This window comes from Cupressus sempervirens, chromosome 5, assembly GCF_028749045.1.
Source record: "Cupressus sempervirens isolate cs-2001-9-10 chromosome 5, ASM2874904v1, whole genome shotgun sequence".
Taxonomy (NCBI): Eukaryota; Viridiplantae; Streptophyta; class Pinopsida; order Cupressales; family Cupressaceae; genus Cupressus; species Cupressus sempervirens.
In genome coordinates, this window is record NC_143122.1 from 1,011,072,278 (window position 1) to 1,011,084,390 (window position 12,113).

Sequence of the window (12,113 nt, forward strand, 5' to 3'; positions counted from 1 at the left end):
AATTTGTATCATATGAAAATTTTGTCAAATCAAGAGCTTTCTACCAATTTTCCTGGAGAACTAATATTGAAAATTTTGAAGAATGATGTAACAAGAGGAAGGTAGAGCATCTGAAAAAGGAGGATGTAGTTATACAAGATGAAATATAGCATGAAATGATGCAAAAATTTAAAAGTTTGACTCTAGAAGAAGGGAGAAGAATGATTACATCATATGGAGTTTTGCTTTTGCCAAATTGGGATATTACAGATGCCATGGTTTGTAGCACTATCACCAAGAAGCTAAATGTTGAGGAAAAAGTGAAAAGGGGACTTAGAGGTGCTAATTTTAGTGAGGATCTAGAGCTAATTTTTCTCAATTTGATGATATTTGATTGGTTGAAAATTTGATTGTTAAGATGGTAGAAGATACTCCAAATGATGAGGCCATAGAATTAAATGTTGAAAAAACTGACCTCACATTAGCCACTACTAGGAAGGAGAAAAGACAAAAACTAGAATTACAAGAGAAATATGAATAGGTCCTACATGCTTACAAAAAAGAAGCACAAAAGAGGATTGAGCTTGAAAATAAGATGGCGGGGTATAAAGGACAATCTAGTGAGCCAAGGATTACTTATCCTCCTCTTCCTACAATTGAACCTTTCAAGTCAACTCCCCTTTTGGAAATGTCAGCTACCCCATAGGGACTACAAGCATGCATAGCTAAAGAGCTTGAAGAAGAAAGGGGTAAAATATGGTCATTGCATGTAGAGCTAGGTATCCAATATGAAAAGAAATTAAGAGATTCCATTATGTATCTATAAGATAAGGTAGAATGGCCTGTATTTTATGGTATATTGTCAAAACTAATGGATACATGAAATGAGTCAAAAGGTAATGAGCACACCTTGAAGCCAATTGTCAATAAATGGAATAGTAGGGATAGTGATGTCACAATTTTATGTTGTTCAGTCATTGGTATTTCTTGTGATAAAATAGAGAAGACTTTTGACATGAATAATGGCCTCTCTAATTTTGATAACAAGAGAGCTACCTTGCAGAGGAGGACTGTTAATTATTTTTCAAATTATCTTACTGAAAGTTTTGAAATTTTCCCTCATGTACTCAAGGCCATGGATAAATTAAAAGATAAAGAAGAGTGGGCCAAGGAGTTGGATGAACTAATGTGCATTAGATTGAGTAATGACATAAATGAAAAGGGCTACATATGGTTTGCTAAAAAAAATTGAAGTTGTTAAAATTCAGATATTCTTTGATTCTTTCAAAAGGGAATTTGATGAAAGTAATAAACTAGGAGAAGATGTTCTAAAGAAGCAATAGGAAATATTGAATGTTAATTGGCCAAATGGCTCACTTTTCAACAAATGGATGGTTAATCTTGCCCAATCAAATCAATTGATATCTAAAGAAACTAATGAAAGTGGTGTGGACCCGAATGAATTACAAATAATAGATGCACTACAGGAAAGAAAAGAAGATCAACTAGTTCTAGAAACTAAGGCAGTTAGTCAAACTAATGATGTGGCAGCCAAAAAAACCACTTGTAACTATTGGCTTATCAGTTCATCATAACTTGGAGGTAGATCCATGAGTTGTATTAAGTTTCCAAATATTAGAACCAAATGCCTCATATGTATATCAAGCTATCCCATAATTGGAAGAGCAATGCCAACAAGAAGCTACAATAGAAATGACCCCACAAAAAGAAAATTCATGATGTAGACATTCTATTGCACAAAATTTTTTCTTATAATGACAACAACCTTTTTGTAGGTAATATCTTCTATCTTAAGAACAATTTTCATTCTTCTCTTATTCTAAATCTTGTTGCATCTCATGTTATATAAATGAGATCCCCAAGCTAGAGAAAGGGTCCAATTTTTATGTAACTTTTAGTATTATGCTAGGCTTGCATTTAGTCTAGTATTCTTGATGTTAATTTGGTGATGTATTTTTCTCTAAAAATTTGAGAATACACTAACATTGAAGGATCATGTTGTCTTGTCCTAAATTTTTTTGACTTTTACATCAGTGTCGTGTGATTTTTAATGAAAATTAATACAAAGGAAAGTTATAGCCATATTTGTTTTCTTTGAATCTTGTCTCCATTGCTGTTAGTTGGTTATCTCAAGATTGTATGAGCAAGGCTTATTGAGTTTAATGTAACAAGGATAGGTTTTATATCAATTTTCTATTGTTTTTAATTCAAGGAATTAAGTAAATGCTTTAGTAAGGTAATAGGATTTCTAGTCAATAAGAAGGATATACATAAGAATGAGGTTTAGGGTAAATTGTTGATAAAATTGATTGCAATGCAATCAATTAGGTCAAAATTGCTAGGTAAACTTTGAATGCCAATGAATAAGGCACTAATCATTTATTCAATTTTCATATGAAGAAATCATACAATTGGATGAAGAAGAATTTCAAAATTCAAATAAAATTTACTTTCATGTATGAAGAATTTTATAGCTAGTTAGAACTTTTTTGAATTCAATCTTTGTGTGTTGTGGTTAGCTACTACAACCCAGACTTACCTATAAATCTGAGAAGAATTGTGGCAAATATCTCCTATGGGGGATAATTATTGTGAAAGAATGTCAGTAAGTGAGTGAAGTGTAAAGATAATATTGGTGTAGGAGCACCCTTTCAAGGTTCCCACCATATCAAATTTTGGTGTGATGAACTTCTTCTAAGAAGTATGTAGATACAATAAGAGTTTCTAACTCATTTGGTTTGTTTTTCTCTAGTTTAGGCTCTTGGTCTAAGTGATTGGCAATGTATTGTCATATTGTGATTTTTATTTTCTTTCTAGGTGCATAGGGTGTTCCTATAATATTGGAATGGTGTATTGGGGGAATTTTTAAGCCCAAGAGTTCCTTGAGAATACCCAACAATGGTCTTGGTGATGGAATTGCAAAAAGAGAAATAAAAGAAAAAAAAATTGCTAAGTTGCTGGTCACTTATGTAAAAGTGTTGAGCAACTTGTATTAGAAAGAAAGTTAACTTGTGTAAGTGGCTAAAAAATCCCTAACTCAACCCATACACTATGGGATAGCCTATTTATGGTTGGAAAAACCCGAACCAAGGGTTGGAAGTCATGTTTTTGCATTGCATTGTGTTGCTACAACAAACTGTGACTGGTTTTTAATACATTTTTACTGTTTTTTAGTGTTGTTTGGAAGCAAATCAAATTTTTACTATCATTTTTTTGCATGTTCTAGTTTTTATCTTGTATATTATCCATTATCCATGCATTATATTAGATCTATAAACACGTTTTGGAAGGTTTTAGTAAATTTCTTTAGAAGTAAGAGTTTGCTGTCCAATTTTGAGTTGTCAACAATGAACGAGCTATAGCTCTTGTTTCCACCATGAGATTTCCATGGAAATTTGGATTCCAAGAATAAAAACCCTAATGTGTAATATATCACAATAAAGGGCCCAAAAAATGTGTGCAAGCATTTGTTTGACAAAGCCCTAGGCGAGCTAGGCAATGCTCGGCTAGGAGCAAGCATCAAAGAATTTGTTCTCAAGAGCAAAGTATAAAGATTCAAGAATTTACCTTTTGATAAATTCAAGAGGGATATAAAAATGTTATTTTTTGTAGAGGAGAATTTTCTATGAGTTGAATAAGGTGTTTGAAATTTGAGGACAGCAGGCAGCCCTCAAAACCCTTCAAAACCCTCATTTTTACCATTATTGTTGTATGGCTTTTTGGTGGCCTAAAACCTCAAAAATATTTGAGTATGTGATGTATGAATTTTTTTTTATTAAGACCAATTCTGATGAATATTTAAGGGTAATAAGTTATTATCCCTATAAATTTTGGTGGAGGCCTAATTTGGGGCTCTTCTAGTAGCCTTTTTGTGAAGAAACCAAGAAATCGGGTATGAACCCATTGTTACCATCCATTCAAGCATACTAAAAGTATTAAAATAGCACCTTAAAAATCATCAAAATCTTGGTTGGAATAGGTATTATTTTGGAACCCTAGTAGACCTACATATGCATTTTGGAAGAATTGCACTCCTAGGAGGATAAGTGAGTCATGGAGCAAGATTTGATCATTTTTAGTTGGTGGACAGGTTAGGAAAGGTCAGGGGATGTTCTAAGTTGTATGAAATCCTATAGACCACATAGGTGTAGAGAAAATACCAAGATCCTATTGTTGGATGAGAAGCATAGACTAGCTAGTCTATCCTAGCCTACCCCAACAGATTGGTATTAGAGCCTACAAAGGTGTGGGACAAAGAAAGTGCAAAGAAAGGTGAATGCAATAACCTAGTGAATCTAGTGATTCTAACACAATGGTAATGAATGTTGAATTGTCCAAGAAGGTAGAAGAGCAAGAAGAAGACAACAGGTCTTTGAGAGAAATATTGGCACAACTGGAACAGTTGTTAAGCGAGGTCCAAGACACTACAGATAATGTTAAGGACAAGATGGAGCAAAAAGAAGAGGAGGCTAAAGAAAAAGACATTGAGTTTGAAAAAGAAACTCCAACACTAGATCCTATTTTACCAGAAGAGCCTTTCTTGAAGGCAATCAAAGCAATAAACAGTAAAGCCTTGGAAGGCATTCCTCTATTTAGTGGCAAGATGGATCCTGATCTCATCATGGAATGGATTGAAGGAATGGAGAACCATTTTGAATGTGATGGTGTCTTTGATGCTCATAAGGTTAAAGTGGCAAGGTCAATATTGAGAGGCACTGCTCTCACTTGGTGGAAATTTGTGCAAACAAAGAGGGAAAAAGAAGGAAAAGGTCCTATTACTTCTTGGAAAGGAATGGTGGCTAAAATTAAACAAGCCTACATTCCTGAAGACTATGAAATACAACTGCATAGGAGCAGACAAAATCTGAGGCAAAAAGACATGGATGTTGATGGGGACACAACCCAACAACCAGAATAGACACAATAGAAAGGGGAAATTATATTAACTGAGAAAATAAGCTGGTACAAACAGTGCAGAGAAAATAAACTCAAAACATGCCCTGCGGGCTTACAATAGCATAAATCTGGAGAATATTTCTCCTTTTAGCACCTCCTCTCAAGCTCCAATCCGAACTGCCTTTTACAATGCCAGAAATCTCCTTAAATAGACCCCAGAGGATTAAGGACTAGGAGTACATTCTAGAAAGTGCTAGTAGGCATCCATCGACAAAATAGAAGGTTCCGGAAGTTGCGTTAAAAGTCGGTGCAATTCTAGAAGAATCCAAAAACGGTAGCCGAACTTCCGGGAGGCATAACTTTTGAACCGTAACTCCGATTGACGAACCGTTTACATTTTCGGAAAGCTCTCGAAGCGCTCTATAGCCCTATGGACCAGCTTTTCTCGTCCCCCATTTTTTGACCCTTTTCAAGGTCATTTAATGCCCCAAACCTGACTTTGAAGCATTCTCAGGGGGTCTCCAAAACCCGAAAAACTGCAATAACTTTCAAACCGTGGGGCCTTTTGACCTGATTCTTTTTCTGGAATGCTCTAAATCTTGATTACATTCATCTGGCCAAGTCACACCTTCTAGGTCACCAAAATGATGGTCAAATTGCATGCTCCTATTTTTTCGGGATTTTAAAATGCACTGATAGTTGAACTATGAGAGTTGGAACCTTTATTTGAGCCAAATGGGTATCCAAAAATGCAAAGACATAAAATAGAAACTAAGTCTAAGTACATTTTTTTGGGTGAAACAGGATTGCCCTTATACCTCTGGATGCTCCTGCATCAGACACCCAGGGTAGATTGAAAAGTGACCCTGTCACTTTATGGATGGTAGAGGAAATCCGAAATGGGAAACCTCAGCTGCTGAAATCCAAGTTGAGTCTTCGATCGGTCGTCCTTTCCATTTGACCAAATACTCTTCATACTACCTGTTTCTGGTACTCCTACCCACACGATGATCTAGAATGTCTTCTATCTCCTCCTTCTTAGAAGCAGGAATTGGACATGGCTCTAAAACCAGCTCCTCATCAGTACCATCATCATGATACTCTGTCAAATCTACAATGTTGAAAATGGGAGAAATGTGAATACCATCTGGCAGCTCCACCTCATATGCATTTCCTGAGTTGTGTTTCTTCAAAATTTTGCAGGGGTCAAATTTCTTCATTTTCAGCTTGTTGTAAGTACCAACTGGAAATCTTTCTTTTCGTAAGTGCACCATGACAAGATCCCCGACTTGGAATTCCTTATGTCTTCTCCTTTGATCAGCCCTAGCTTTATACTCTTGATTCATCTTGATAATGTGTGCTTGGACCTCCTCATGTAGACGCTTGATGTGTTCAGCAAAATCCTCAGCTTCAGCACTTGTTCTCTCCCCTTGTTCTATCTTCCTCAATTCTGGTGCAGTCCTTGGGCTATTTCCATATACAATTTGAAATGGTGATTTTCTAGTACTCCTATTTACAGAGTTATTATAAGCAAACTCTGCCTGTGGTAGAATCAAATCCCATCCCTTAGGCTTATCTCCAACTAAAGATCTCAGCAAATTGCCCAGACTTCTATTTACCACTTCTGTTTGGCCATCAGTCTGTGGGTGATGTGTGGAACTGAATTTCAAGTCTATTCTCAACTTCTTCCACAATGTCCTCCAGAAATACCCCACAAATTTAGTATCTCGGTCAGAAACTATACTCCTTGGAAGACCATGTAGTCTTACCACCTCTTTGAAAAACAAGTCTGCAATATGGACAACATCATGAGTTTTATGGCATGGAATGAAATGTGCCATTTTGGAGAACCTATCAACCACCACGAATACTGAGTCATTACCCCTTTGTGTCCTTGGCAATCCAAGAACAAAATCCATACTTATGTGCTCCCATGGTCTTGATGGAACAGGCAATGGCTGATATAGGCCAGTATTTTGACTAAACCCCTTGGCAACTTGACAAACCTGGCAACTCTGTACAAACTTCTTCACGTCCTGTGTAATTTGAGGCCAAAAATAATCTTCTCTAAGAATGGCAATGGTCTTATCCCGACCAAAATGTCCTGCCATCCCTCCACTGTGTTTCTCCTTAATCAGATTTTCCCTCATGGAACTCCTTGGAATGCACAATTGACTACCTTTGAACAACATGCCATCCTGAATCAAATAGTCTAACCACTTGGTTCTATCTACAGCAACAGGTTCTTTACAAGCTTTCCATGCTTCAGCAAAATCAGGATCCTTAGGGTATAAATTCTTGAGTTCATCAAACCCAACTACTTCAACCTGCATTGTTGTAAGCAACAACTGTCTCCTACTTAATGCATCTGCAACCCTGTTAGATTTTCCACTTCTATGCTTCAACACAAATGTATAACTCTGCAATAATTCTACCCACTTCATATGCCTCTGATTCAATTTACCTTGGCTATTTAGGTACTATAATGCCTGATGATCAGTATACAAAACAAATTCCTTTGGCAATAAATAATGCCTCCATTTCTTTAAGGCCTGAACTATTGCATAGAACTCTTGATCATAAACAGAATACTTCTTCTTTGCATCATTCAATTTTTCACTAAAATATGCAATAGGCTTACCTTCTTGGCTTAATACAGCCCCAATAGCGCTACCACTAGCATCACAGTCCACCTGGAATACTTTTCTGAAATCTGGAAGTGCCAACACAGGCTGTTCAGTCACCTTCTTCTTCAGCAATTCAAAACTTCTCGCAGCTGCTGTAGTCCATTTGAACTCTTTTCTATCCCCTCTTATTGTATCAGTTAGGGGTGCACATATGCCACTGAAATTCTTAATAAACTTCCTATAAAAACTAACCAGACCATGAAATGATCTTACCTCAGTAGCAAACCTTGGAGTAGGCCATTCCAAGATGGCTTTTACCTTCTCTGGATCCATTTTGAGACCTTCAGGTGATATAACAAATCCCAAATAGACTAACTCCCTTTTTGCAAAGACACACTTCTTTAGATTAATTAACAATTTCTCTTCCCTTAGCCTTTCAAAGACACTACGAATATGCAGTAAATGTTCTTCCAAAGTCTTGCTGAAAATTAAAATATCATCCAAATAGACAATAACAAATTTTCCCAAGAACTTCTTAAGTACCTCATTCATGAGCCGCATGAAGGTACTTGGGGCGTTCGTCAATCCAAAGGGCATGACTAACCACTCATAAAGACCCTCCTTGGTCTTGAAGGCTGTTTTCCACTCATCTCCTTCTCGAATCCGTATCTGATGATAGCCACTTTTCAGATCTATCTTTGTGAAGTATTGAGCTCCACTCAAGCAGTCCATAAGATCATCCATCCTTGGTAAAGGAAATCGGTACTTGATGGTTATCCTATTTATAGCTCGAGAATCTGTACACATCCTCCGTTGCCCTGGTTCATTCTCACCACTTAGTAGGAATCTTTCATTTACCAAGGCCTCTCCTCTTTCTGCATCCTCTGAATATGATGATTATGCATCCTCATCCACATGAGCAACCCTAGCTTGGCCCTCAGCTCTCCTATCTGTCCTTCCTTGTCGTTGAGGGCATTCAAAGGCACGATGACCTTCTTCATTGCAATGGAAACAGGTACCATGGAAGCCTCCTCTTCCTTGTCCACGTCCTCTACCTCTTCCTCTTTGATTTCCAAAGTCTTGATCACGGGAACGGTTGAAACCCTCATTCCTCTGGTTCCTGCTAGTACCCTCATCTTCATTTTTCTTTTGAGTTTCATTGCGGCCTCCAGATGATCTACCGCTTCCCCTTCCTCCTTGACCGCGCCCTCTTTGTCTTCCTTCAAACCTTTTACTCAGCTTCTCTTCAACTCGTAGGGCAAACTGGTATGCTTCTTCAACACGGGTCATTCTTACCAGACTTAGTTCCTCCTGGATGCTAGGTCGTAACCCACTGATATAACGAGCAACCTTCTCCTTATTTGCTTCTGCATGCCCTGCTCTAATCAGGAGTCGGTAAAACTCCTCTGTATATTCTTGGACTGATCTTCCTGCTTGCTTTAACCCATGCATCTTCTTAAACAGATCAAGCTCGTAGTCCACAGGAATGAACTGCTTCTTCAATTTGTCCACCATGCGATCCCATCTTGTGATCTTCTCCTTTCCTCTTCTAAGTCTTTCCAGTTGAATCTCTTGCCACCAAATTTTGGCATGGCCTTTTAGTTTGGCCTTCGCAAACTTAACCCTATCTGGGTCCCTTATATCCTCATACTCAAAGTATTCGTCCAGTTCATTGATCCAATCGATCAACTCATCTGGTTTCAAATTTCCCGAGAATATACCCACTTCAATTGTAGGTCTTTTCCCAAACCTAGAAATGGCCCTAAAAAGCCTTTCCTCTATAGGATTCAGAACTTCCCCGTCAACTTCCATTACTTCCTCTTCATTGTCATCCTCACTATTGTCATCTGCGGCAATATTTTCTCCTCTACGAAGCTCCTCTTGCAATGCTTGTACTTGTCTCTGGAGGTCTCTAACCTCCTTAGGATCAACAGCTCTGGCCCTTCCACCACGCTCTCTTCATGGAGGCATCTTCTAACTCGAACCCACAACCACACAGTCCTAGTGCAAACTGCCTCACAGTCGGCGCTCTGTCTAAACACTCAGGAAAACCGGCTCTGATACCACTTGATGGGGACACAACCCAACAACCAGAATAGACACAATAGAAAGGGGAAATTATATTAACTGAGAAAATAAGCTGGTACAAATAGTGTAGAGAAAATAAACTCAAAACATGCCCTGCGGGCTTACAATAGCATAAATCTGGAGAATATTTCTCCTTTTAGCACCTCCTCTCAAGCTCCAATCCGAACTGCCTTTTACAATGCTAGAAATCTCCTTAAATAGACCCCAGAGGATTAAGGACTAGGAGTACATTCTAGAAAGTGCTAGTAGGCATCCACCGACAAAATAGAAGGTTCCGGAAGTTGCGTTAAAAGTCGGTGCAATTCTAGAAGAATCCAGAAACGGTAGCTGAACTTCCGGGAGGCATAACTTTTGAACCGTAACTCCGATTGACGAACCGTTTACATTTTCGGAAAGATCTCGAAGCGCTCTATAGCCCTATGGACCAGCTTCACTCGTCCCCCATTTTTTGACCCTTTTCGAGGTCATTTAATGCCCCAAACCTGACTTTGAAGCATTCTCAGGGGGTCTCCAAAACCTGAAAAACTGCAATAACTTTCAAACCGTGGGGCCTTTTGACCTGATTCTTTTTCTGGAATGCTCTAAATCTCGATTACATTCATCTGGCCAAGTCACACCTTCTAGGTCACCAAAATGATGGTCAAATTGCATGCTCCTATTTTTTTGGGATTTTAAAATGCACTGATAGTTGAACTATGAGAGTTGGAACCTTTATTTGAGCCAAATGGGTATCCAAAAATGCAAAGACATAAAATAGAAACTAAGTCTAAGTACATTTTTTTGGGTGACACAGGATTGCCCTTATACCTCTGGATGCTCCTGCATCAGATGTGCATTCCTATACTGAAGAATTCCAAAAGTTATGCTTGAGATCTAAAGTGGTTGAAGATGAAAGTATCCAGTTGGCAAGATATATAAATGGACTCAAATGGTCTATTCAGGAAGAAATGAGCCTTGTCACCCCTAAAATAGTTCATCAATGTTATCAAGTGGTCTTAAAGGTGGAAGAGAAAGGAAAAAGAAAGCAAGACCATACTTCCAAGAATAGAGGAAGAGGTAGAGATTCAAGAGGTGGTCAAAGAGGTGGTTCTAGTAGAGATGGTGAATCAAGAAACCAAGGGGAAAGTAGACTCTTGGAACAAAGTTCTAAAATCAGCACAAGGGGATCTTTTCATAGAGGAAAAGGATCTCAAGGAAGTAGACAAAGAGGAGTAGGAAGGAGCAGCTCCTATTTTTCCACGATGAAGTGTTACCAATATGGATAGCTTGGGCATCCTACTTACAAGTGTCTTGATAAACCATCAACCTCTACTAATGAAAAAAGAGTGGCTTATGCTCAAGAAGATCTTGGCAACTCAAGCACTAATGAAGTCAGAAGACTACAATTAGAAATGGGTGAGAACTTGATTATTAGAAAGGTACTCATAAGGCAGCCCAATCCAAGTGAACCTAAGCAGAGGAGGGCTCTCTTTAGAGTCAGGTGTAAGATTCAAGGAAAAGTTTGCAAGGTTATTGTAGATTCTGGTTCTATAGATAATATTATATCAGAGGAGGCAGCAAAGAAGCTGAAACTTACAAAGGTTCCCCATACAAATCCCTATAAGGTAACTTGGTTGAATCAAGAGCAAAGTGTACTTGTTAATGAGCAGACCTAGATTGAGTTTTCTATTGGAGCCTATAAAGACAAAGTGCTTTGTGATGTCTTACCCATGGATGCATGCCATCTTCTATTGGGAAGACCTTGGAAATTTGATAGGAAGGTGATCTATGATGGAGAAGAAAATGCCATTTCTTTCAAGAAAGATGGAAAGACTTTCAAAATTCAATCCTTAATAAAGAGTGAAGGGGAAGCCTTTAAGACACCTAGTATGTTACTTAGTACTAGCAAGGAGTTCTTGCAAGATTTATAGGATGAGGAAACCATAGGATGTGCAATTATGGTTTAACTAAAGGAAGAAGATACAAAGTTGCAGCCAATACCTCTTGAAGTGCAGAAAATTCTTGATGATTTCAAAGATATTATTTCACATGATACACCAGTAGTACTACCACCTAAACGAGCAATCAACCATCAAATTGATTTTGTACCTGGTGCTTCTTTGCCTAACAAAGTAGCTTATAAGCTTACTCTGGATTAGAATAAGGAAGTGGCAAGACAAGTGCAAGAATTATTGGATCAAGGGCTATTTAAGAAGAGCATTAGTCCATGTGCAATCCCAGTGGTCTTAGCAGCAAAGAAAGGAGGAAAATGGAGGCTTTGTACAGATTCAAGGGCTATTAACCAGATCACTATCAAGTATAGATTCCCTATTCCAAGAATAGAGGACTTGATGGATTGTTTAGGAGGTGCTAGGTACTTTACTAAGCTGGATTTAAAGAGTGGTTATCATCAAATTAGAATCAAGGAGGGTGATGAATGGAAGACTGCTTTTAAAATAACAAATGGGTTGTATGAATGGCTTGTGATGCCATTTTGGCTCACAAATGCTCCAAGCACTTTCA